General features: G+C 45.8%; 1 protein-coding gene and 1 long non-coding RNA gene across 10 annotated transcripts in view; one reads left to right on the top strand and one right to left on the bottom strand.

The window, feature by feature from the left end:
- Positions 1 to 27556, bottom strand: part of NDST2 (N-deacetylase and N-sulfotransferase 2) — a 240307-nt gene that overhangs the window by 196067 nt on the left and 16684 nt on the right. For 3 of the 9 annotated variants that reach the window (XM_030568394.1, XM_030568391.1, XM_030568399.1), the window contains exon 1: positions 12560 to 12937. The exons of 5 other annotated variants lie outside the window; for them this stretch is intronic. The gene's annotated coding sequence lies outside the window, so the exon portion shown is untranslated. Of the gene's footprint in view, positions 1 to 12559; positions 12938 to 27556 lie in introns of those variants that run through there. One more of the 9 variants, XM_030568393.1, reaches the window with a different exon arrangement.
- LOC115654314 lies at positions 1563 to 8146 on the top strand. The gene is made up of 3 exons (XR_004001162.1): positions 1563 to 1649; positions 1805 to 1807; positions 8136 to 8146. It is a non-coding gene; the product is annotated as an uncharacterized LOC115654314 (long non-coding RNA).

The raw sequence follows: 27556 nt of genomic DNA, 5'->3' as shown, positions 1-27556 counted from the left end.
CTTGTCTTCTCAGTGTTCTAAAGGAGGATGGTGAAAGGGAAGGGGCCATTGCAAGAAAACAAACATATTTCCCAGGAGAAGAGGAAAAAATGTTGAAGAAAAAAAGGATTGTGAAAACAGGTGATCCAGAAAATAGTTACAGTCTGACATCAATCCAGGGCCAACCGAATCCATCAGAAAACTTTACTGAGATGTTAAAGAACAAGGGACCTTTTGCAGAAATGTTTAACACCTTTTTTGGTAACTAGGGAGTTGTATATTTACTGAAGAAATTAATGTGGCACATTAAAGCTGAAAATATGACTTTAGACAGGAAAAAGGGATAAGAGGAGAGACAGGAAACACTGGACGAGGGACAAAAGAGAAGACTATATTTGTAAGGTTCTGAATACTTTGAGAAGAGTCAGTATGGATTCACATCAAGAAATGGGAAAGAAGTACTAGGGAAAAAGCTGAGAGGGAGCATCTCAGACACAATATCATGACATAGAGACCTCTTAGCAAAGGGTCCCGTTCTTTGCAAACATCTCTCACCTCAGACCTGACAAACTCACTACACCAAATATGCCTTATACGACTTTTATCCATAGAGAGTAACGTGTAAGGTATCTACACAAAGCTTGTAACCTGTCAACATTCATAGCCATGAGCACTGTTCCCTCTAAGCTGTGCACAGCAGATCCTAAACCCACGCAAACGGTGAAACACCATGGCATAAAAATCTGCACAGAAGCACAACAATTTGCATAGAGGAAATTTTTTGCACACACAACCTGTCAAAAATTTGCACAGAAGAAATTTTTTGGGCACACACCCTGTCAAAAATTAGAGGGAACATTGGTCGGGTAACATTTAAGGAATAATGTATTTATATTGAAAGTATGCTTTATGGATTTAGAGTAGAAATTAGTTACCAGGAGACAACGTGTCTCGGCGATTGCCCACTTAGGCAGGGTGCAGTTGTTACCCTGCCCTGTTTAGCTGGTGATGCAATGCAAGGCTCAGTTGTTTAGCTTGCGCAATACTAACCCTTTGAATGTGAAACCATCTGAGGCAATGACAATCAACATTACTTAAAGGTAAAAAAAAGAAACTTCACAACAAAACAGAGGTTTGCCTTGCCTGTGAATAAAAACGTGGCATTCTGTAACCCAAAAGCAACACCAAGGCACCCCCATATTTACCATGGTGATATGTTCTGTGCAAAATATGCCTTGTAAGGTATCATTTTGAAAGTCTTGATCTGTTAAACATTACCGTCTAGTTGGATTGTATATGCTGTCATTGCATCTGAATTATGATGTCATTATGAATATTGACTACGTACCACTATTTAAATGTGTTTGCTCCTGGAATGACACCCACAAGATAGTTTACATCCAGTCTAGCCAGCAAATTGTGGATGAACCATTCAAAGAATGGCCCATTAAAAAACTCAATAGGCCATAGAAGAAGTTTATCCTCACCTGATGGGCTTTCCTGTGGGCGCTTCAGCCAGTATATGAATAATGGCTGCTATGATGCATTGAAACATGCAAGGGCATGTGACTAGATCATGTAATACTGGACTCCATCTTGTGCCTGTACTTTTCCACAAACTGTGCTAGGGACTTTGCTTGGAACAATGAAGTTCCCTCCACATGGAAGAAGTTATTAAAGGGGGAAGTGACATCACATGGCCTCACTCCCACCACAATTCAAAACCTGGAAAAACCTTAAGAACAAAGACTAAACAGGGGATGTGGTCCCAGGATGAAGGGATTTCTAGTCTACGTATGGAAGATTGGTAGTGTATATAACTTAGACTGTGATTTTGTTTATTTCTTAGGTAACTAACTTTGATCTTTACACTTATAGATTTAAAGTTATTAAGTAATCTTTCTATAGTTTATTATTATTTTTTACCTAAAAGAGTGTGGTGTTGTGAAAAAGGGAAATCTGCTCAGAAACAGGGACTGGAGCATTGTCCTCTCCATATTGAGGGAGGGGTGGATTGGGAAATAAACTTACACTGGGTGGCATGTGATATTCAACCTGAGAGGTTTTTGATTAAGGAAAGGGATGAGGTCGCTCTTTCAATACGTGGGGGAAGGGTATAGCCCAAGGTCCACTGTGCTTCAACACCAGCCCTGGGAGCTACAAGTTCTTGATGAGAAACCGTGGCATATTGGGAGAACTTCCTGGTTCCTCCCAGGATGTACCCTCTGCCCCCCGAAGCAGGAGATCTTAGCCTTGACTGAGCTGGGAGCACATAGCAGGCAAGCAGAGAGGAGGCTGCTGGACTGTAATTCTGTTCTGTGTTCTTTACAGAATAAAGTCCTGTTCCTGGTGGTTTCTCTGAGTGGGTCTGGTCTGGAAGAATTGGAAGTCCTGGCACAGTCAAAGAACTATGATGTGATTAGAATAACAGAAACTTGGTGAAGTAGCTCACATGACTGGAGCACTGTCATGGATGGGTATAAACTGTTCAGGAAGAACAGGCAGGGGAGGAAAGGTGGAAGAGTTGCACTGTATGTAAGAGAGCAGTATGATTGCTCAGAGCTCCAGTATGAAACTGCAGAAAAGCCTGTTGAGTCTCTTTGGGTTAAATTTAGAAGTGAGAGCAACAAGGGTGATGTCGTGGTGGGCTTGTGATATAGACCACCGGACCAGGAAGATGAGGTAGACGAGGCTTTCTTCGGACAATTAACTGAAGTTTCCAGAACACGTGCCCTGGTTCTAATGGAGGACTTCAATCACCCTGACATCTGCTGAGAGAGCAATACAGCAATGCACAAACAATCCAGGAAGTTTTTGGAGAGTGTTGGGGACAACTTCCTGGTGCAACTACTGGAGGAACCAACCAGGGGCCATTCTTCTCTTGACCTTCCGCTTACAAAGGGGGAAGAATTGGTAGAGGAAGTAGAAGTAGGTGGCAACCTGCACAGCAGTGACCATGAGATGTTTGAGTTCAGGATCCTTACATAAGGAAGAAAGGAGAGTAGTACAATACATACCCTGGACTTCAGAAAAGCAGACTTTAACTCCCTTAGGGAACTGATGGGCAGGATCCTCTGGGAGGCTAATATGGGGTGGGGAGAAGAGTCCAAGAGAGCTGGCTGTATTTTAAAAAAGGCTTATTGAGGGCGCAGGAACAAACCAGACTGGTATACTCAAGGGCTCAGCAGTACCCCAGTTCCAGGTTGCACCCTGGGGAAGCCCGTCACAAAACAAAAGGCTGCTTTCAGTATAACACAGAGGAGAGGTATTCTTTAGCCATTCACTGAGGAAACCCCTTGTGGAGTGGGGGAGCTTTCATGAATGTCTGGATTTTGTTCTGTATTGCAATCATTTATTTTCACCACACTCTCTTGTTTCTAATTAAATCTTTATTCTTCATTAAATAAACCTACTTCTGTTTCATGATAAGTGCTCACAAGTCCTGTATGGTCTAGAGCAGCAGGAGTTTAAGGTAAAACCGGTAAACAGGTACACTGGATCTAGATTTCTGAGAGTACCGCATGTCAGGGGAACATTCAAAGGGACTTGGGGATTGGGATGCACCTACTGTTAACCTGCAAGGCAAAATTAGGGCTGTCACAGCTCACAGGAGAGTGCTGAAGCTACCACAAGGAAGATTCCCCCTCTCCCTGGAGGCAGGGGGTAACAAGTTCACTCCGAGTCCTGGGTACTCTGGAGTTTAAGAATGAGTCTGATATAGGACTGCACCAAAGTGCAGTTTGCAATGTCCAAGAATAAGGAATGAAAAACTGTTGTGAATATCAGACACAGAAGACACTGCCAAATAGGTGGAGGAAGGTGACAAAAGGAAAGTGTGGTCTATTTAATTCACTTTATATTAATGATTACTTTATAATCACTTTTTATTAATATCCATGCAGCAGGAATAAATACATATAAAAAACTAGAGTGCTATTAGTCAATATACAGCACAAGTACAACAGTAACACTTCACTCTTATGTACAGTTTTTCAGCTAAAGATCTGGAAACGATTTATAAGGGGAAAGCAAGCATCATCATTACAACAGTCAGGGTAAGCTAGATATACTGGAAGTCTGAACAGCTAAGTGAGTTATGCAATTTGATGTGTCATGCCAGAAAGAGTACTAATCCTACCCTAGCTAATTAAGAGGGGGTAGGAGTCTAGCCAAAGAAATGAATGTTCTTTATTAATAATATTAAATGGAGCTCAGCTATGTACATAAAAACCCTCTTGCCTCAGCTGAGGCATCATTATCTCCTCTCTCTGGCATCCCTCCTTCCCTCCACAAGACAACTCTAAGTAGAACCATTTGGTGCAAGTTTCTCATAGCAAGTCTGTTGCTCATGCATGTTGAGTGGTGTTAGTATATAGGCTTGTTTGCCAGCCTCAGATAGAATTTTGGGTTTGATTTTTTTTATATATTCTTACATCTTATACAAAATATATGTGAACAGAGGGATTCTTACTAATGTGTGTGAAGAACAATGAACACATACACTATGTCTTGCATTTCCCACAACCAGATGGGGCTTTAAGTACAATGAGAAAAGATAAGGGATCTAGTTAAAGTGTTAGTGGGCATGGAGGGAGTATAATATATGTGCGCAAACTTGAAGACTGCTTCAATTCCTATCTCAAGGCAAGGTCAAGTAACCTGTCGGGAGGGACAAGGGAGGATGAGCAGGCATAAGAAACACTGAAAGCCAAAGAAAGGCCTGGCCTTGGTCAGAACACAACCTCACCCCTTACTCCTCTCATGGGATACAAAAGAGGTGGGACGAAGACGTCACACTCACAACCCTCCAAAATGGAACAAGACCATAAGTTGTAAGGGGTAGGACAAGGGCATGCATTGCAGGTATATTTGGGCCTGCTAAGAAGGAAGAGGTGGGAAATGGGAATGGGGACACCGGCAAGGCTCTGTGGTGTCTAAGGTGACCAGATGTCCCAATTTTATAAGGACAGTCCTGATTTTTGGGTCTTTTTCTTACGTAGGCTCCTATTACACCCCGCCCTCTGTCCTGATTTTTCACACTTGCTGTCTGGTCACCCTAGTGGTGTCAGAGCTGGGAAGAGGGACATGGGGTAAATGCTCTGCGGTGTCAGAGATGGGAACGGAACACTGGGAAACAGACTCTGCTGGTGTGTAGAGCTATGGATATGCTTGTTTGGAACTAACCCCAATAAACATTGTATTGTCTGCACTTCAGACTTCTGGTCTTCTGCTTCTGTCTGCGTGACAAGAACTAGGGATGGAGATAAGGGAAAGCCCTCTAACAGGTGGGAGTGTGTCTGTTTTTATCTGCATTTAGCAACTTCTCCTTAGGCTGGAGACTAAGAATGAAGTTTTCAAGGAAGCGGTCAGACAAGTACTATATTTGCCAGGCACCATGTGCAGCGGTTCTCAAAGCCGGTCCACTGCTTGTTCAGGGAAAGCCCCTGGGGGGCCGGGCTGGTTTGTTTACCTACCGCATCCACAGGTTCGGCCGATCACGGCTCCCACTGGCCGTGGTTCACTGCTCCAGGCCAATGGGGGCTGCATGAAGCAGTGTGAGCCAAGGGATGTGCTGGCCACCCTTCCCGCAGCCCCCATTGGCCTGGAGCAGCAAACCGCAGCCAGTGGGAGCCGCGATTGGCCAAACCTGCGGACATGGCAGGTGAACAAACCGGCCAGGCCTGCATGGGACTTTCCCTGAACAAGCAGCAGACCGCCTTTGAGAACCACTGGTCTAGTGGGAAAGGGCATTACACTGGGAGTTAAAAAGACCTAGGCTCTCTTCCCAGCTTTGCAAGCGACCCGTTGAGTGAGCCTTGGCAAGGCACTTCACCTCCATCTACCAGAGTTTCCTCACTTGTAAAACTGGAGATAACACTTACTTTCTTTTGTAAAGCACTTGAGAACTGCAAGTGAAAAGCACAGTGGGGCTATGTCTACACTCCAAATTAAGTCGATTTCATGTAAGTTGACATCGAGCCTCCAATTTAAGCAAGTTGATCTTGCATGTCACACTATGCTCGTTGTGTCAGGGGAGTGCATCCTCACTAGCAGGGCTTGCATCAACGCATGGAGCACTGCACTGTGAGTAGCTATTCCACAGTGCGTGGAGCCAAGCGGAATGTTAGGTTGGGCTTGCAATGCCTTATGGGACTAAAACATTGGCGCTGGTGGTTATGGGAACATGGCATTAGCCTCCCATGATGTACTTACCTCCCTCCCTTCCTGAAATCAACAGCAAACAAACCAAGGCTTTTTTGTGCCTTTTTTCATAAGACAAGGTTACCCGTGCAGACGCCATAGCATGGTATGTATAGACCCTGCTCACCTGTAAACTGTTGTGCGAGCATTACAAACACCTCGTGCCTTATCCTGCAGTATTTACACAGCTGATACAGGAACTGCTGCACAGAACAATGTGATGCCAAGCAAGCAGCCCTGCTGGAAGACACAGAGCGGAGCAATTTGCAGTTGCTAGCAACAGACACGCATCACCGTGACATGGTTGAGCACTGACTGGTGGGACCACATCATTTTGCAGCTATGGAATGATGAACAGTGGCTGCAGAACTTTCGAATGTGTAAGACCACTTTCCAGGAACTGTGTGAAGAGTTTTCCCTAGCCTTGAAGTGCAGCAATACTAAAATGAGAACTGCTCTGATGAGAGAATTGAGTGGCGATAATTCTGTGGAAGCTTGCAATGCCAGACTGCAGTGGGCTATCAATTTGGAGTGTGTAAATCTACTGTGGGATCTGTTGTGATTCGAGTTTGCAGGGCCATTAACAGATGTCTGCTAAGAAGGGTAGTGACTCTGGGCAATGTGCAGAATATAGTGGACGGTTTTACCGCAATGAGGTTCCCTAACTGCGGTGGGGCCATAGACGGAACACATATCCCTATCTTGGCATCAGACCACCTTACCAAAGATTACATAAACCAAAAGGGGTACTTCTCAATGGTTTTGCAAGTGCTGGTGGATTACGGGCCATTTCACCGACCTCAACCTAGGATGTTGGGAAAGGTACATGATGTGTGCATCTTTAGGAACACATCTGCTCAGAAAGCTGCAAGCAGGAACTTTCTTTCCAGACTGCAAAATAACCATTGGTGATGTTCAAATGCCAATCATGATCCTGGGAGACCAAGCTTACTCTTTCCTCCCATGGCTCATGAAGCCATACATAGGTAGCCTGGACAGCAGTACAGACTGGTTCAACCACAGGCTGAGTGAGTGCAGAATGGTGGTGGAATATTCCTTTGGACGTTTAAAAGGTCACTGGCATTGTTTGCTTACTAGGTTAGACCTCAGTGAAAACAAAATCTCCATTATAGAATCATAGAAGAGTAGGGTTGGAAGAGACCTCAGGAGGTCATCCAGTCCAAACACCTGCTCAAAGCAGGACTAACCCCAACTAAATCATCCCAGCCAGGGCTTTGTAAAGCATGGAGATTCCACCACCTCCCTAGGTAACGCACTGCAGTGCTTCACCACCCTCCTAGTGAAATAGTGTTTCCTAATATCCAACCTAGATCTCCCCCACTGCAACTTGAAACCAGTGCTTCTTGTTCTGCCATCTGCCACCACTGAGAACAACCTAGTTCCATCCTCTTTGGAACCTCCCTTCACATAGTTGAAGGCTGCTATCAAATCCCCTCTCACTCTTCTCTTCTGCAGACTAAATAAGCCCAGTTCCCTCAGCCTCTCCTCGTAAGTCATGTGCCCTACCTCCCTAATCATTTTCATTGTCCTCCACTGGACTCTCTCCAATTTGTCCACATCCTTTCTGTAGTGGGGAGGCCTAAAACTGGACTCAATACTCCAGCTGTGGACTCACCAGTGTCGAATAGAGGAAAATAATCACTTTCCTCAATCTGCTGGCAATGCTCCTACTAATGCAGTCCAATATGCCATTAGCCTTCTTGGCAACAAGGGCACTCTGTTGACTCATATCCAGCTTCTCATCCACTGTAATCCCCAGGTCCTTTTCTGCAGGATTGCCACTTAGCCAGTTGGTTCCCAGCCTGTAGCACTGCATTGGTTACGTTTAGAGGTGAGAGTAACAAGGGTGATGTCCTGGTGGGCATCTGCTCTTGACCACAAGACCAGGAGGAGGTAGACGAGGCTTTCTTCGGACAACTAACAGAAGTTACCAGATCACAGGCCCTGGTTCTAATGGGGGACTTCGATCACCTTGACATCTGCTGGGAGAGCAATATAGCAGTGCACAGATAATCCAGAAAGTTTTTGGAGAGTGTTGGGGACAACTTCCTTCTGCAAATACTAGAGGAATCAACTGTTAGGGGGCTTATTCCTTCACCCTCTCACTTCCCTGGTCCTTCTTGCATGAACAGAGAGCAACAATACCCGAAGTCCAAAGGCGCAAACAATTCGATGTTTATTGGGGTGAACTTCCAGCAAGCATGATTTCAGTTTCCTTCCTTAGTGTCCCCCTTCCCAGCTCTGACACCACAGAGCCTTGCCTGTGTCCCTGTTCCTGTTCCCATCCCCTGTTCCCATTTCCCCCTTTAGCAAAACATGATCCCAATTCCCCCAGTCCCTGTTCCCATTCCCCCCCCACCTTTTTGATTGACTGCAGACTATATAGTAAAACCTGTGTTTTGCTTAGCTATTTCTTAACCAATTATTTTGCTGAAATTTAACTAACCAATCCTAACATACTGTAACATGGTTATTTAACCAATTATATTCCACCGCCTTCATTGGTTTACACCCAACAAAATTAATTATAAAGCAGACAGAAACAATCACAGAACCAGAGACCATGCAAATAAACATACAAAACAATACAGAAGTGAGGATTTTACAACTACATTTATACAGACATAAGGGTTTTCCAGCTGTGTCTATTGATAAGTGAGTTCTTGCCAGACAGGGTGCGATTAAACTAAGTTTTCTTTTACATCTTCTAGGCTCTTCCCTTCCTCTGGAGGTGATAGGAATATCAGGACAGGATTGTATTCCTAATAGCCCAATAGCACCTTATTTCAATGTGACTAGTTTGGAATGTGAGGATGTGACCATACACTTCCCAGTTTATGGCTGCCTAACTATATCTTGGCTGAAGGCCTTAGCCTGTCACAGTAAGAGAAGGCCATTACACAGACAGTGATTTTGATTCTCTCTTTTATATCTCTATAACTAGCTAAGTGATAAGAATACACCTAAATTCTTAAAGCATAGGCTTTTGCAGACAGGCCTGAATATCTATATCCTAACACTCCACCCCCCCCCTTTTTCTTTTCTTTTGGGATCCTCCCTGCCCAGGTATCCTGCTGCTTACAAAGGGGGAAGACTTTGTAGGAGAATTAGAAGTGGGTGGCTAATATGAGGGGGAAAGGAGTCCAGGAGAGCTGGCTGTATTTTAAAGAAGCCTTATTGAATGTGCAGGAACAAACCATCTCAATGTGCAGAAAGAATAGCAAATATGGCAGGCAACCAACTTGGCTTAACAGAGAACGCTTCAGTGAGGTTAACCACAAAAAGGAAGCCTACAAGAAATGGAAACTTGGACAGATGACTAAGGAGGAGTATAAAAATACTGCTTGAGCATGCAGGAGTGTAGTCAGGAAGGACAAAGCACAATTGGAGTTGAAGCTAGCAAAGGATGTGAAGGGTAACAAGAAGAGTTTCTACAGGTATGTAAGCAACAAGAAGGTGGTCAGGAAAAATGTGGGACCCTTACTGAAGGGAAGAGGCAACCTAGTGACAGATGATGTGGAAAAGGCTGAAGAACTCAATGGTTTTTTTGCCTCGGTCTTCACAGACAAGGTCAGCTCCCAGACTGTTGCACTAGGCAACCCAGTATGGGAAGGAGGTGAGTCGCCCTCAGTGGTGAAAGAACAGGTTAAGGACTATTTAGAAAAGCTGGACATGCACAAGTCCATGGGGCCGGATGCAGTGCATCCGAGGGTGCTGAGGGAGTTGGCTGATGTGATTGCAGAGCCATTGGCCATTATCTTAGAAAACTCATCGTGACTGGGGGAGGTCCCAGACGATTGGGAAAAGGCAGATATAGTGCCCATCTTTAAAAAAAGGAAGAAGGAGAATCTGGGGAATTACAGACTAGTCAGCCACACCTCAGTCCCTGGACAAATCATGGAGCAGGTCCTCAGGGAATCCATTTTGAAGCACTTGGAGGAGAGGAAGGTGATCAGGAACAGTCAACATGGATTCACCAAGGGCAAGTCATGCCTGACCAACCTGATTGCCTTCTATGATGAGATAACTGGCTCTGTGGGTATGGGGAAGGCAGTGGACGTGATGTATCTCGACTTTAGCAAAGTTTTTGATACGGTCTCCCACAGTATTCTTGACAGCAAGTTAAAAAAGTATGGATTGGATGAATGGACTATAAGGTGGATAGAAAGCTGGCTAGATCGTCGGACTCAATGGGTAGTGATCAACAACTTGATGTCTAGTTGGCAGCCTGTATCAGAGTACCCCAGGGGTCGATCCTGGGGCCGGTTTTATTCAATATCTTCATTCATGATCTAGATGATGGGATGGATTGCACCGTCAGCAAGTTCGCAGATGACACTAAGCTGGGGGGAGAGGTAGCTATGCTGGAGGGCTGGGATAGGGTCCAGAATGACCTAGACAAATTGGAGGATTGGGCCAAAAGAAATCTGATGAGGCTCAACAAGGATAAGTGCAGAGTCCTGCACTTAGGACAGAAGAATCCCATGCATCTCCATGCACTGTTATTGCTGCCTGCTGTGTGCTCCATAGTATCTGTGAAACAAAGGGAGAAAAGTTTTTGGTGGGGTCGGGGGTGGAGACAGATTGCCTGGAAGTCAATTTTGAGCAGGCAGACATGAGAGCAATAAAAAGACCACACTGAGGAGCTCTCTTTCTCCGTGAGGCTTTGAAAACCAGTTTCAGCAATGAGCCAGAGTGATGTGACATTTATCTGTGTTGTTCCTTACCAAATTGTCACCTCCATTGCATTTTCTCCCCTGTAAACTCCACCCCCACCAATCACCATGTGTTGAATGAATAAAGAGCCTTTTCTCCTCAATACATTAAGTTTTATTATGCACACGCACACAAACAGCAAAGAAAAACCTGGGGCAAGATGGCTGATAATGCTGTGTGGGGAGAAACAAGGACAGCTCGCTTTACAATTGCACTGCAATAACTATCAAAGGTGTGGGACTGGGCACCTTCTGGTCCTTCTACCCTCCCCTGGTGTTGAGTGCAAGGGATACCGAACTTCCCCCCGCCTCATAGGACATTTGGGGGAGGAGGCTGTAGAACTGGGCGATGATAGCAGCAGGTTCAGCATAGGCTGCAGAGAGACTCCAGCATCCAGCTGTCTTTCTTGAACCTCAACATGTCTGATTGCTCCTTCATAATCCATAGCATCTCTTCCTGCGTGGCATGCTCGTGCTCCCTGCATGCTCTCCTGTCCATGTCCTGGTTTTCAGACAGTATAATCCTCCATGCTCTGAGCTCCATCTTGTCACTGTCGGAGGTGCACATTAACTCATTGAACATGTCCTCCCAAGTCGTCTTTTTCCACCTTCTAATCTGGGAAAGTCTCTGTCCTGGTCTAGAGGATGCGCCGACAGACAAGGTTTCAGCTGTAATGAAATCAAAGCACCAGGGTAGCACTGACAGTGCATATATTGTTTCTGGTGCGAGGTAGATTTTTTTAAATAAAAAACCTACCCCTCAATACACTTCACTGCAATCCACAACGTAATCACAAGCATTGGCTATTGCAAGAATCGGTTTGCTGCTTCAGCCTTGGTAAGGCCACAAGGCCTGGGCGAGAGGTGTTGTGCTGCTGCTTTTGTGAAGACATCCTTGGGATCACAGGTTGGAACTTGAGAAAAGTCCCCTTTCCTCTAGCAACCTGGATGGTACTTGAGGACAGGCATCAGTGTAAAGCCCCCCAAATAGTCTGTTTTTCACAAAAGCAGCACTGGGTCGGGGTGGGAGGGATACAAACAGGAAACCGCCCCTCCCCCTCCCACTTTTTTTCCAATGCTGTTTGCAATACATGGTGATCCCTTCCAACCACAGCACGTTTGGGAAAGCATGGTTGTGTGACTCAGATTTCACCAAATGGGGCAGATTACTTATTGAACTGTTTGTGGTTTAAGGGCTAGCATTGAAAACTTCCCCCATTTCCCCTAGGTGGTCCTATGTGATATCACTCTCCTCAGGGTAACAGAGGCTGCAAGGGAGCAGATGTTGCAAGCGTCTGGGAACAGACCTGGTCTTTATGCTGCAATGCTGTGTGCTGCAATGATGCCAGCAGAGTTAATACTGGAATGGCGCAGGAAAGTGTCCTACCGTGGTGGGTGAAATAAGGCAGCCCTTCCCAGAAACCTTCTGCAAAGGATTGCAGAGTACCTCCATGAGAGCTTCCTAGAGATCTCCATGGAAGATTCCCGTGCCATCCCCTTGCACATAAACAGTCTTTTTCAGAGAGCACCCTCTGTATAGATGGAGTGGCCACTGATACCCACTACACTTACTTTTTTGTTCAGATTAAACATAAATATAATAGCACGTAACCCCTACAGTTTGATTGGAAACAAGTACTCACCAGAGATGACTTCCTCATCACGACGCTCCACCGCCAACTGGTCCTGTGAAGGGATGGGCTCCAGGGTTAAAAACAGTTCTTGGCTGTCGGGAAGAATCAATCCTCTGCTTGCCTGCCTCACAGTCTCCTTCTCCTCCTCATCAACAATGGCCTCCTCGCTGTTGCTTGAGGTCGCTCAGGGCTCCTGGTAGGTATCCACAGAGCGTTCTGGGTTAGTGGTGGGGTCACCACCGAGAATCACATGCAGCGCCTCATAAAAGCGCCATATCTGTGGGGCAGAACCAGAACGACTGTTCACCTCCCTTGTCTTCTGGTATGCTTTCCGAAGCTCCTTTATTTTCACATGACACTGCTGCATGTCTCTGGTGTAGCCCTTCTCCCCCATACCCCGTGCAATCTTGGCATAGATGTCAGCATTTCTTCTGCTGGATCGGAGCTTTGCCTGCACAGACTCTTCTCCCCACACAGCAATAAGACCCAAGACCTCCTGTGTACTCCATGCAGGAGTGCCTTTGCAGCCTTGAGTCTCCATGATCAGCTGTGCTGGTGAGCTCTTCACACTGATCAAACAGGAAATGAAAATTCAAAAGTTCCCAGGGCCTTAACAGGAGAGCGACTGTTTCCTGTGTACCTGACTGACGTGCAGTGGAGTTGAAAATGCTCTCCAGAGTGGTCACAGAAGAGCACTGTGGGACAGCTCCTGTAGGCCAATTCATTCAAATTATGCAACAGAGTGTCTACACTATCCCCATGTCGACCCACGGATGTTGAATCAAGCGCTATACCTCTCGCAGAGGTGGAGTACAGAAGTCGGCTTTACAGGCCACTTAGGTTGGTGGAAGGGACTCAGCAGTGTAGACACATACATTATTAAATGGACCTAATGCGGCTTATGTCAGCCTAACTTTGTAGTGTAGATCAGGTCTAACCAATGTTCCCTTTAATGTTTCCCACACATGTTCGGAATGGATTTTGTTATGTGCACCAATATGGAGGTGATGTGCGACACATTACCTCCACATTGGTGCACATAACAAAATTCATGTGGTGGGGGTGGGGCTGAAGGGTTCAGCATATGGCAGAGGGCTCCGGCTGAGGGGAGGGCTCTGGGGTGGGACCGGGGATGAGGGGTTCATGGTGCAGGAGGGGGCTCAGGTCTGGAACAGGGGGGTTGGAGTGCGGGAGGAGGGGGTGAGGGCTCTGGCTGGGGCTGCAGGTTCTGGGGTGAGGCCAGGAATGAGGGGTTTGGGATGCAAGCTGCCCTAGGGCTACAGCTCTCACCCCGTGAAGAAGCACCTGGACTGGTGAGGGGAGAGAGGTGCCTCTCCCTGCTGTGGCAGCTCCAGGGCTGGGATGGGACCAGGGGATGGGTGCCTTTCCCCCAGCTGCAGAAGCTCCAGGCCGGGGCTGGGTTGGGGCTGTGAGAGGGGCGCCTCTCCCCACTGTGGCAGGTCTGAGCCAGAGCTGGGTTTGGGTATGGGAAGGGGCACACCTCTCCCTCAGCTGCAGCAGGTCTGAGACTAGGGGAGAGGCATCTCTCCCCCCCATAGCCCTAAGTGCCTGTGCGGCGATTAATAGGCTGCTGAGCAGGTGCTCAGCTTAGAGGGAACTTAGGTGCTAACTACTACTATTGTTATTATTGTTACTATGGGGGCGAGAACTGAAGTGGAGGGACCCAATTTCATTTCCAAAAAGGTGGCTGCAGTCAGAAATGTCTTAAGCATCAGGCCCATCTTTCTTAAATCACAGGTGTAGAAAATACCAGCTGCTCCCTCCATCTCCTCAATACACCCCTTCTAGCTATATCTGCATCTTTAACAATTGTGACAGACCCAGATCAGTGGGGTACAGGAGTCTGGTAAAGGGCAAATATACTGGTCACTGGATGAGTCATTTTCTGTTCTCTGAGTGATCAGAGCAGGGGCTGCACTAGGAACCTGCTAGAACCAATTAAGACAGGCAGGATAATTAAGACACCTGGAGCCAATTACGAAACTGCTAGAATCAATTAGGACAGGCTAGCTAATCAGGGCACTCGAGTTTAAAAAGGACCTCACTTCAGTTTGTGGCATGCATGCGAGGAGCTGGGAGCAAGAGGCACGAGGAGCTGAGAGTGAGAATACATATTGCTGGAAGACTGAAGAGTACAAGCCTTATCAGGCACCAGGAGAAAGGTCCTGTGGTGAGGATAAAGAAGATGTTGGGAGGAGGCCATGGGGAAGTAGCCCAGGGAGTTGTAGCTGTTGCACAACTGTACCAGGAGGCACTCTAGACAGCTGTAGTCCACAGGGCCCTGGGCTGGAACCCGGACTAGAAGGCAGGCCCGGGTTCCCCCCAAACCTCCCAACTCCTGATCAAACACAGGAAGAATTGACCTGGACTGTGGGTTCTACCAGAGGGGAAGGTCTCTGGGCTATTTCCCGACCCACATGGTGAATCTGTGAGGCGAGCAAATCTGCCAATAAACGCAGGACCCACCAACGTAGAGGAGGAACTTTGTCACACAATGCTTGGCTGATGTCTTCTGAATCCCAGCAGCAGCAGAGGTTTCTGCATGGGATGGGAGGATTTCAGCTACAAATTTATCTTCTAAGCTGCCTAAACAAAAAGTCTCAGTTTTCATCTGCATCCAAATCTAAGAAAGGAGGTCCGAGAATAAAGATACAGAACAATAAGCTATTGTGCACGACAGAAATATGTTATAAAAGGACTGTCATAAAAATATTGCCAGTGTGAATGGAGAAAATATTTTGAGTAGTCAGTCTCTTTCAGTAGCATTAATTTCACCCCAGTACATTATAAAATAATCCATCAGCCTTAAGTAACAGCTATTGTCCCAGCCTCTAAATGCATTCTGCTGGGACATTTCCATGAAATGGCTTTTCTTCTCTCTTGGTTTTCACAGTGTCCCCCCAACACCCCACAGGCAGACTTAATCTAACATGCCTCATGTCACATCACTGGGACTGTGAGATAACACCAGTCAAGGAGCTAGGGAGAAAACGTATAATTGACAAACACTGTCTGAATCAAGAATAATGTGGGACAGAAGCATATGCTAGAACAGGGGTCGGCAACCTTTCAGAAGTAGTGTGCCGAGTCTTCATTTATTCACTCTAATTTCAGGTTGTGTGTGCCAGTAATACATTTTAACGTTTTTAGAAGGCCTCTTTCTATAAGTCTATAAACTATTGTTGTATGTTAAGTAAATAAGGTTTTTAAAAATGTTTAAGAAGCTTCATTTAAAATTAAATTAAAATGCAGAGGCCCCGGACCGGTGGCCAGGACCAGGGTAGTGAGTGTGTCACTGAAAATCACCTCATGTGCCACCTTCGGCACGTGTGCCCTAGGTTGCCTACCCCTGTGCTAGAATGAATAAGCCTCTTCTCTGCCCCACCACAGCTCCAACCAGTATACCTCCAGGCTGGCCAACAGTATCCCCTGTTATTCTAGTGTTACAAAGCTCTCCTAAATAGACTCACTCTAATCTGGTCTGCTGTTTCAGCCCTAGGTCCCAACACAGCCTTCACTAATGAACTTCAAACCAAAACAGTATCACACCCTGCTAAATTCCACTAAATTCCACCTTTCACTGCAACAAGGCTCAAGCAGTGTGGACAGGCTGACAACCCCCAAGTGACGGCAAAGAATTAGGCAAAGAAAACATTTAAAAGGAACAGTGATAGATAGGCTTAGATCCAAAATCTGATAAATTTTACTTCTCTTTAAATGGAAGATAAATTGAATGAAAATTCAGTGTGTGCCAGTTTTGCCATAACCACATATTAAGACTCAATCAATTAAGCTTTATTGCAGCATTTAAAAATACCTACAAGACAATCCATGGCTTTCCTCAATACTGCACCATGAGATAGCTAATACAGTCTATGTGCTTCAGGGAACCTGGAAGGATGCTGAAAATGAAGAATGTCCAAGTAATCTTCTTGGAGATCTTTCACGTCTCATAAGTAAAGGAAGATGGAAGGATCCTGGAAGTGAATGGCTGGTTAGGTATATGTTGCAAGATGGAGGGTTCTGTGGAACACTGGCCCACCCTGTGTGAGGTCAGGGGCTACACAGTTTGGTAGGCCTCCACCTCAGAAGAAAGGGAACCCATCTGCTAGGGGACAGGCTGGCTAGACTGCTCAGGAGTGCATTAAACGAACAACAAAATGCAAAGGTGAAAACAGGAAACAAACGAGCACTTATTTAGCACTTAATTAGCATAAAATCAAGATGCAGAGAGAAAAATTAATCAAGATACCAAAAGATGTAAAGAGAAGAAATTCTTTAATTGCCTATACACCAATGCTAGAACCCAGGATAATAAACAGAGGAACTGGAATTGCTTATTTATGAGCATAAATTCACCCTATCTTATATTACCAAAACGTGAACAGAGGATTTGTATGATATGAATGTTAATATCAATGGTTACAACCATTTAAGGAAGGATCAAGTGAGCAAAAGAGGAGAGATAGCAGCAGTCTATTTCAAAAACAATACTACTTATTTCCAAGTCACTGGCAATTTGGAAGAAAGTGATCTAGAATGCTTATGGATAAGTGTCCTAATAGGTACAGCACAAAATGAGGTATTAGCTGGTGTGTGCTACAGACCACCAAAACACATTAGAGAACAGGATGACTGGACCCTTAAGCATCCAATGTATTGGGGCAGGGAGGAAAAAAAAGCTGCGCTAGCATGTTGGACTTCTGGGGGTCTCGTGTTGACAGTACTAAAATATCCTCAGAATTACTAAAAATTGTATAGCTACACTTTTTAAGTCAAAAGATGCTGAATCCAATACAGAAGATTTCTATAGTAGACCTCATCTTGTCAGACAGAAATTCCTCTTTATTTTACAAACACAATAGGATTTGCCACACTGGGTCAGGTCAGTGACCCACCTCGTTCAGTATCCTGTCACTTTCCCAGCCCAGTACCATTTGCTTCAGAAGGAGGTTCACAACACTCTACAGTAGGCATTTATGGGATCATAGCCCGCAGGAAATATTTTTCTCCTAATCTCCAACAGTTAGAAGCTGGGCTCACACCCTTGGTCGGGCTAGGCCCTTTCCAAAATTCTTGGGATCTTTGTTGTTGTGGTTTTGTTTGTCTAAGGGCTTGGCTACACTGGCACTTTACAGAACTGCAACTTTCACGCTCAGGGGTGTGAAAAAACACCCCCGAGCGCTGCAAGATACAGCGCTGTAAAGCCTCAGTGTAATCAGTGCCGCAGCGCTGGGAGCACGGCTCCCAGCGCTGCAAGCTACACCCATAAGGGATGTGGTTTACGTGCAGCGCTGGGAGAGCTCTCTCCCAGTGCTGGGCTCCGACCACACACACTTCAAAACACTGCCGCGGCAGGGCTCCCACAGCGCTGCCGCGGCAGCGCTTTGAAATTTCAAGTGTAGCCATACCCTAAGTATTTATAGAGCACGGGATATTCTTGCATTCTGCATAGCGGTATAATCCCTTTTTTAAACCTGCAAATGTCTTGGCCTCAATGTTACATTGTGTCAATGAGTTCTACAGACTGTGTGCTGTGTGAAACATATTTCCTTTTATGAGGCCTTGGCTACACTGGCGCTTTACAGCGCTGCAACTTTCTCACTCAGCGGTGTGAAAAAAACACCCCCTTGAGAGCTGCAAGATACAGTGCCGTAAAGCGCCAGTGTAAACAGTGCCGCAGCGCTGGGAGCGCGGCTCCCAGCACTGCAAGCTAATCCCCATGAGGAGGTGGAGTACAAGCAGCACTGGGAGAGCTCTCTCCCAGCGCTGGTGCTGCGACCACACTCACACTTCAAAGCGCTGCCGTGGCAGCGCTTTGAAGTTTCGAGTGTAGCCAAGCCCTGAGTTTTGAATTTAATACCTTCCAATTTCATTTACAGTCCCCCCTCTGCCAATAACATATCTATTCTTAACTTACATCACCACCTGACGTTAGAAGTCTTCAATGTCTCCTCTGCAGAGAAGCTATTTAAGAAGTATCTATCTGTGACAGTCTGTATCTCTATGTCCACCCCTTTTACAAGACTATGACAAATTTTGTGCAAACTATGTCGTGTAAAGTATCGTTTGAAAATTCACAATTTGCTGTCCTAGATAAAATGTATGTGGCAACACTGTAAAAGTTATAAGATTCTACTGAATGATGTTACTAGGGCCTGGTCTACACTACGAGTTTGTGTCAAATTTAGCAGTAAACCGAATTAGCCCTGCACCCGTCCACACAACGAAGCCATTTTTGTCAACATAAAGGGCTCTTAAAATCGATTTCTGTACTCTTCCCCGACGAGGGGAGTAGCGTTGAAATCTACATTGCCATTTCAAATTAGGGTTAGTGTGGCCGCAATACAACGCTATTGGCCTCCAGGAGCTATCCCACAGTGCACCATTGTGACCACTCTGGACAGCAATCTGAACCCAGATGCACTGGCCAGATAGACAGGAAAAGCCCCGCGAACTTTTGAATTTTATTTCCTGTTTGCCCAGTGTGGAGCGCTGATCGGTACAGGTGACCAAGCAGTCCCAGAATCGAAAAAGAGCTCCAGCATGGACTGTACGGGAGACACTGAATCTGATTTCTGTATGGGGAGATGAATCTGTTCTATCAGAACTCCATTCCAAAAGATGAAATGCCAAAACATTTGAAAAAATCTCCAAGGCCATGATGGACAGAGACCACAACAGGGACTCAACACAGTGCTGCCTGAAACTTAAGGAGCTGAGACAAGTGTACCAGAAAGCCAAAGAATCAAATGGAAGCTCACGGAGGGAGGGGGCGACTGATGACTGTAGCCACCCCACAGTTCCCGCACTCTCCGAAAACCATTTGAATTCTGGGCTGAGCTCCCAATGCCTGAAGGGTCAAAAACATTGTCGTGGGTGGTTCAGGGTATATATCATCACCCCCTTCCCACCCCCGTGAAAGCAAAGGGAAAAAATCATTTCTCGCCTTTTTTCAATGTCACCGTATGTCTACTGGATGCTGCTGGCAGACGCGGTGCTGCAGTGCTACACAGCAGCATCCCCTTCCCTTCCCTTGCCTTATGGACAGCAGATGGTGCAGTATGACTGGTATCCGTCATCGTTGTCCCCTGGGTGCTCCTGGCTGACCTCCATGAGGTCGTTCGGGGGCGCCTGGGCAAAAATGGGAATGACTCCAGGTCATTCTCTTCTTTAAGTTTTGTCTAATGGAGATTCAGTCCTGCCTGGAATATCATGCCAGCTGGAGGCTTCTGTCTCAGGCTGCTCTCCCAGTCAGCAGCACCACGCAGTTGCACCTATCCCAGCCTACTCCTTGCTACCAGGGCTCACAATCTGACACTCAGACCTCTACATTTTGCTGCAAATAAAAAAAATTAAGCTGCCGTTTGGAACTGTCCCCTAACATACATATCCTGGGACATTTTGTATTTTACCAGTGTCAACCAAAGGCTCTCCATTTGTGTGTGGTTCAGTCCTGCCTGTGCTTCTATCCTAGTGCTTATCACAGATTCCCATTTTCAGCTATAGGCTGAGCAAGTGCAGAATGGTGGTTCACTCTACTTTGCTGTAAGCCAACCACCCTCCCCTCCCCACTTTGATCTCTGCTTGCAGAGGCAATAAAGTCAGTGTTGTCTCAAATTCATGCATTCTTTATTACTTCATCACACAATGGGGGGATAACTGCCACGGTAGCCCAGGAGGGGTGGGGGAGAAGGGAAGCAATGGGTGGGGTTGTTGCAGGGGCACCCTCTAGAATGGCATGCCGCTCATCATTTCTGCGGTATGTCTAGGGCTCTGAACCGGAGCGGCCATTTGCCTCTCTGGTTCTTTAGTAGCCTTGCCTGATATTCTAGGCAGGACTGACTCTCCATTAGACAAAACTTAAAGAAGAGAATGACCTGGGCAGTCATTCCCATTTTTGTCCAGGCGCCCCGACCGACCTCACTGCGGCCGGCCAGGAGCACCCGACAGCAGCAGATGGTACAGTATGGCTGGTAACCGTCTTTGTCAACTTGCAAAGCAGCAGACAGTACAGTAGGGCTGGAACCATCTTTGCTAACTTGCAAAGGCAAGGGGATGCTGCTGTGTAGCATTGCAGTACTACATCTGTCAGCAGCATCCAGTACACATATGGTGACAGTGAAAAAAGGCTGAACAGGCTCCATGGTTGCCGTGCTATGGCGTCTGCAATCCAGGGGAAAGGGTGCGAAATGATTGTCTGCCATTGCTTTCATGGAGGGAGGATTGACTGACGACATTTACCCATAACCACCCGCGACAAAGTTTAGGCCTCTTCAGGCATTGGGATCTCAACCCAGAATTCCAAAGGGTGGGTAAGACTGTGGGAACTATGGATAGCTACCCACAGTGCAACGCTCTGGAAGTTGACACTAGCCTCGGTACAAGGACACACACCGCCGAATTAATGTGTTTAGTGTGGCCGCGTGCACTCGATTTTATACAATCTGTTTCCAAAAATCAATTTCTGTAAAATCGGAATAATCCCATAGTGTAGACATACCCTAAGACATATTCAAAATCTGAGGAAGCAGCCCAAACCAGTTTGTCTGAGACAAAAAGCAAACTGATGCTCAGCCAAGTGTCAACTAAATCAAATGGACTATCACCTGGTTAAGTGGCCATTCTTTGGCAGGAAAAAGGGTGAAAGAAATGTACATATTAGCAAAGAAACAGCTGGAGGTTCCCATCCCCACAGTCTTTCTGAGTCCTGAACCGAAGCTGTAGATGATTCTCAAAGAGGAGGAAAAGTATAAGAATGGGGAAGACACATCCCAAGTTATTATTCCCTTTCTCTCTACCCATGGCTGCCACAACCCCTGAGAAACATAGTAACAGCTTTGGACTGAGGGAGGCATCCTGTCTGAAAGGCATTCAGCCAGTAAGACATGCTAAAACATGGTGAGAGAGACTTTTGCTTTTAATTCATTTAGCCTGTTAAGTTAGGGGGTAGTTGCATGTTATCTTATTTCTTTGTAACCGAATTCTGACTTTTATGCCTATTACTTGTAATTACTTAAAATCGATCTCTCTGTAGTTAATAAACTTGTTTTATTATTCTATCTGAACCAGTGTACTTGGATTGAAGTGTTTGGGAAACTCCATTTGAGAGCAGGATTTGTGCATATCATTTTCTATTCATAAAATAATGGATTTTATGAGAGCTTGTGTTCTTCAGGAATGAAATGTGCATCTTGTACGGCCCAGTCATGGGAGAAAGTCTGAGACTGGGAATTTGCTGGTGTTACTCTACAGTGTAATTCAAGAATTTGCTGGCCATAGCACTCATACAGTACAGCTGGGAGTAATTTATATATTGGGGGTAATTTACATGCTGGTGGCTGTGTGTGAGCAGATGAGGAATGGTTGCTCTCATAGCAAAGCAGTGTAAAAGGCACTCCAGGCTGGAGAATTGAGGGAACACAGCTGTTCAACCATCCAGACTGTACCTTGGGTAATGTCACACCATCATTTTAGCAGGTCCAACTAAAAATGTAAGTTACTATATGACTATACCTTGGAATTTGGGACAAAGACCTAAGTGTAGGATATTGTTTCTCTCTCGTCTCCATTTTTTTCCCCACTGAGCATCCAGATTAACTCTGAAGAGCAGTTTGTGACCCAGTTTGTGATCAGCACAAACATGTTTACATTTGGCAATGAACAGTTCTAATAAATAAACAGCAATCACCACCTGCCAGTTACAGAACCAAGGAGGGAATTCCGGGCTCAAAAGACACTTCCCACCAGCACACATTATGCAGATAAGGTTAAAGACAGAACATTTTACAGAAAGGCCTCAGGCAAATGTCATTTTTCCATTTGATCCCCAAAAATAATTCCTGGCATGGAGGAGCTATCCAGGGCTTCAAAACAGCAGAAGTCAGCGCTGGGCAACAAAGTGAAAAGTTCAACTACAAATCAACATCTTCTTTACTTCCTTGTAAAGACATTAAAGGAACACTTGTGCACTTTGACTTCTCATTCTACTCCCCACATTTTCCCCTCTCAGAAACTTGAGCTTAACATCTTTCCCTAACTGTTCTGTTCTTCTTCATTAGGAAACCATGTCTCTCTCTCCCACCCTCCTCCGCTCAGCATTCCTAATGGACCTGGTGGAACACAGCTGTGCTTACTTCCTGTTTTAATACACCAGCATCATCACCAGCATTATCCAGGGATAATGGAATGGAGAGTACAGGCAGTCCTCAGACTTATGACACAATTGGTTCCTGAAAATCGCATCTTAAGTCAAAACTTCATAACTCAATTTTCCCATAGGAACAATGTCAAATCAAGCATCAAAAGTCAAAACATCAGAAAGTCGAAACAGGGTGTCAATTTATAAACATGGTAAGTGCCATTTGTTGTAACACAAATGTCAAAGTCGAGGACTTGCCTTTATGCTTATAAAATATTAAACAAGATGAAATTCAGGAAAGACAAATGCAAAATAACCCACTCACCCTCACTCACACCTCTGTGCCTTCTGCCACATAACTCCTGAGGTCTGCAGCCCATTTCTTAATCACCCCACCACACCTCCACCCTTTCCTCCTTGAAGTTTCTCTTTAAATTGGCCTTTATTCCAAAGGCCTGCTCAAACCCTACTCCTGCCCCTCAGCTAACAAACTTCTTTCCTCAGAAGAAGCTAAAATGAAGTAGTACAGTTAAAAGAAAAAAATCCAGAGAAAAACCATGAAATTGGAAAGCTCCACAACAAACTTTGCCAGTCAGTCCCCCTGTTCCTTGTTGCAACCCATCCTTCCCCCTGCCTTTCCCTTTGGAGACAAGGACCATGTTGTTTCACCTGTCTGAGAAGCTTCTTGGAGCTAAGCAAATATTTTGTATTAATCTGTGCAACTCTGGGAACAAGTTTTGAGCAAGTAATCTCCTGCTACATTGCAAACAAAGCAACCTCAGATAATAAATCTGGTCTGTAGATTTAAAAATGTTATTAAAGCTAATGTTAAAAAAAATATATAGTATACATCTTAAGAAAAGAGTGTCTGTACATCTGGGTATAGTGCTTAGATTATCCACAATACAAAGTTTGTTTTAAAAAGTCATAAGATACATATAGTGCATAATCAGCAACAACCCAAATTAAGGTGAATACATTTAAACAATACAGTTTAGATATTAGAATCCGAAAACTCAGGTATATCACTCATGAAAGTTATACAGAGAGTTGGTTGTAGAAAGCAAATATAGGAATGAGTGTAGATTATCCCTCAGTAATTGAGCATTTAGGGTAGATGGTCCATTTGGAAAATATTTTCCCCACTGCACTTCTCACTGGCACTCCAGCTCATCCCTTCTGGTACTGCCGATGTCCAGTGATGTGTTCTATGTAGATGTCCCTCAGCCATTTGATGACGTCCAACACCATGAGTTGCCGCATCAGCCAAGCGTACCACTGACCAATTCTGTATTCTCTCAACACGGGTTTGTTACTGGGGTCTCATGCACAAAGGGCTCCAATGATCAGCGCATCTGTCTGAATCTGGTAAACCCTAGCTTTCAAGGTGTTGGCCAGAGGGTCCCCACCTTTTGAGCCTGCGCATCACAGAAGGCTGGGGTCCTGTTCTCGAAGGGCACTGTGACCTTCACCATGATGATCTTCTTCCGGTCCTTGCTGGTGATAACGATGTCCAGTCACAGATGGCTGTCAGTTCCGGGGACAGTGGAGTCTATGGCAACCTCCCCTACGGTTGGTGGGATGGCGCCGACCAGGCAATCTTGGATGGCGTTGTGTCATAACTGCCAGGCTCTGGAATGGGGCTTGCAGCTACACAGGATATGGGGTAGTGTCCTGTTGGCATAGCCGTACTTATTACATAGCTTGTCTCGATTCCCGTGGCGGATGGCTCCATTCAGTGGAACGCGGTTGAACCTCCAGTCGGCAAATGGTGTGAAGCTGCCCCCGGGGAGGAAGTAGTTGCTGGTGTCCCGCTTGCACGTCATCTCGAGTGCCTTGCCCTAGTCTGGCTTCTGCTTCAGGTTTTCCACATACTGGCAGCAGATGGCATCCTTCAGGGTCCTCTCCAGCATGGTTCTAGCTTTCAGAGTGAGAATTGTGTGGTCCATGTTCTTCACCTGTGGCACCGGGACTCCCAGCTCCTGGCGTTTCTTGCACCACATCCAGTGGCAGCCGATACGCTTCTCCAGTTGTCAAGTAGCACTGCGGGCACGAGTTCAGAGCTAAGCAAAGTCTCCCCTGTCTCTTCCAAATTCGCCTTCCAGTGAGCTGCTCAGGTAGATGGTGACATCTTGGTTGGAGCGGGTCCTGGCAATTCGCTTCTTACATGACATCCCACATGGCACTTTCTGCGATGCTCCTCACCCTGGTGTCCAGGCATGTCAGAAGGCGGAAGGTATGAGTGATCACTGCAACGTCACACAGATCACCCATATGAGGGACGCTGGCATCGCCCTGCCTGCGCAAGATGTACACCAGTTCATTGCTGGCTCTCTGGGGAAGAAACATCCACTTCTTTACTAGCTGCCTGATGGTGCTGTCTGCCTTGTTCAGAGGTACCTTCGCCATGACAGATCCCCTCAGGATGAATGAGATACAGGGGATCAGGAAGATGTTCAAGGCATTGGTCTTCTGCCATGGTACCACTAGGGAGGAGTGGGTCCTGGCCACATTTTGTAGGATCTCCGTGATGGTATCCCTCAAGTGTATGCTGGACATGGAAACCCATGGGTGTGCTGAGATCTTGGTATCCTGTCCTCAAGTAATATCATAGGATCCTGCATTTGAAAAGACGTCGCCTGGACTGAGTCCCTTCTACTGCCATCGATATGCAGGGATGCACACTTCCTAACACTGAAGTGGAGTCCCATCCAGTTGGCAGCCTATCGGGTGATCTCGAGCATTTGTTGGAGATACTTGATATTGTCTGCAGTCAGGACCAGATCGTCTGCATAGGCCAGGATATTCATGCCGTTGCTGTACAGGTCAAAACTGCATGGCTTGCTGAAGATGGCTCGTTTGAGCAGCTCCATGGCTAAGTTGAAAATGATAGGGCTGAGGGGACAACCTTGCGTCACACCACTATGGATAGGAATTGCAGGGATCTCTCCTTCCACAGAGCGGATGGTGGTGGTGCAGCCTTAATAAAGTTCCTGGATCAGTTGGAGAAAGTTTTCAGGCATCCTGAACTCTCGCAGCATGACAAAAATGTGCTGATGGAGCACCGATCCAAAAGCATTAGCCAGGTCCAGCCATACTATGGCACATTGCCTCCGAGCCCTCCTGGCCCTGTGGATGGCAGTCGGAAGGACAAAGTTGTGTTCATAGCCGCCTTTGCATGACATACAACCTTTCTAGATGGAGCTGATGGCTCCTCCGTTCTACACACTGCCTTTTCTGTAAAGCGTCTTTGCAAAACAGTGGTGAATAGTTTAAAAACAAAATATGGGGCTGAATGATAAAGTGAATTAGCATGTCTTTTCCATCTGAAGTCCTGGATTCAAATTTACGCTAAGGTAATATATGAAAATTAGTTTGGTCTCATTCCAGTTCTTAGTGGTCATCTGTTCACATTACAAAAAGATAACACAAGTGTCAGTTGCTGTTTAGGACTGGGGTAGGAACCAGGTTCACCAGGTCAACAACAAATGCAGGACAATACAGGCAGAGGGTTCTGCAGGTCAAAATTACAGGGAACACTGTAAATCTATTCAGACTCCAGACATTTAAATCCCTTTAAAGGTGAGCTATAAAAGGAGTCTTCAGCAAAAGCAGAGATGGTAGGACTTGATATTTATGATGCTTCTAAAGTAAAAACCAAGCAGAAAAAAGCCTTCTCTTTACGAAACGAGGCGAACAAGGATACAATTCCAGCTTCTCTTGCAGCAACATCCCCCCACTGAGACAAATGGGGCCATCCGTACCTTTTAGAGCTAGAGTTTCAGGTTGTTTACAGGCTTAAAACTACATTGCACCTAGACGGTTTCTTCACAACTATTCACATTTAACAGCTAACGTCTTGTCTACACTAAAGTTTTAACACGTTAGTTACATTTTACCCAACACGTTTTAAAAATGCAGATTTTCTCCTAGTTTAAGCAAACCTATGGTGACTAAAGTGATGTCTAATACTTTTTCTTTTTTTAAATCAGAGGGACTCTCCTCAGAGGGTTTTGCAGTTTCTGCAACAGCTTCCTCTCTCCCTCTTTTCTATTTAACTAGTTTTATGGACTGAGACAGGTATGAAAAAGATGCAGTGTCACAGGCAGCTACTTAAAGGGAAAGGGAAAGGGGAGGAAAGGAAAGGCTGGTTTGAGAGAGAAAAAATAAAATTGCTGATTTGCACCAGATAGGTTGCAAAAGGAGGGAAGAAATTATTGACTTGGATTAGCCTAGCCATAAATTAAGCTGTCTTGCTACAAATGTCACAGAACATTTACACTCTTCTATTTTTTTTTTTAGTTTTAAACCATCTCAATACATGTTTGTGCTCACTGTATTCTAGCAAAGCTCAGCTGTCTGGATCCTTTGGGCCGATACCCTGAGTGTACCCCACTGCTGTTACCACAATTGTGAGGAACAGAGGGCTAGATGCAGGAACTAATTCAGGGTACAAATCACTTATTCCCAAAAGAAAAGGAAAAAAGGCAGCACAAAAAAGCCAAAGCAAACTGAAAAGGGGATTGTACTTTCCTGTTACAAGATTTAGTGCTTGAGAGCAAGAGTTTAAATTGCTCATACCAATGGCCGTCCTTACCCATATGCAAAGTATGCAGCTGCATAGGGCAGCAGGGAATTTGGGGCACCATATTTCCTGGTGCCCTGTGCAGCTGCATGCTGCTCCAGACCCTGCTCCGCCTCTTCCCCATAGCCCCCGTCCCTGCTCCGCCCCAGCCCCACCCCCACTCCCCTGCAGGGGATGGGTCTGCACTCACCACACTCCCTGGGAGCCTGGGGAGCAGAGTGGAGCAGGCTGGGGTTGGGGCGTGGTTTCTCCCCTTCCC

The sequence above is a fragment of the Gopherus evgoodei genome, chromosome 7 (genome assembly GCF_007399415.2).
Source record: "Gopherus evgoodei ecotype Sinaloan lineage chromosome 7, rGopEvg1_v1.p, whole genome shotgun sequence".
Lineage (NCBI taxonomy): Eukaryota > Metazoa > Chordata > Testudines > Testudinidae > Gopherus > Gopherus evgoodei.
Note: the sequence above shows the minus strand (reverse complement) of the source record. Positions and strands in the feature narration are given on the sequence as shown.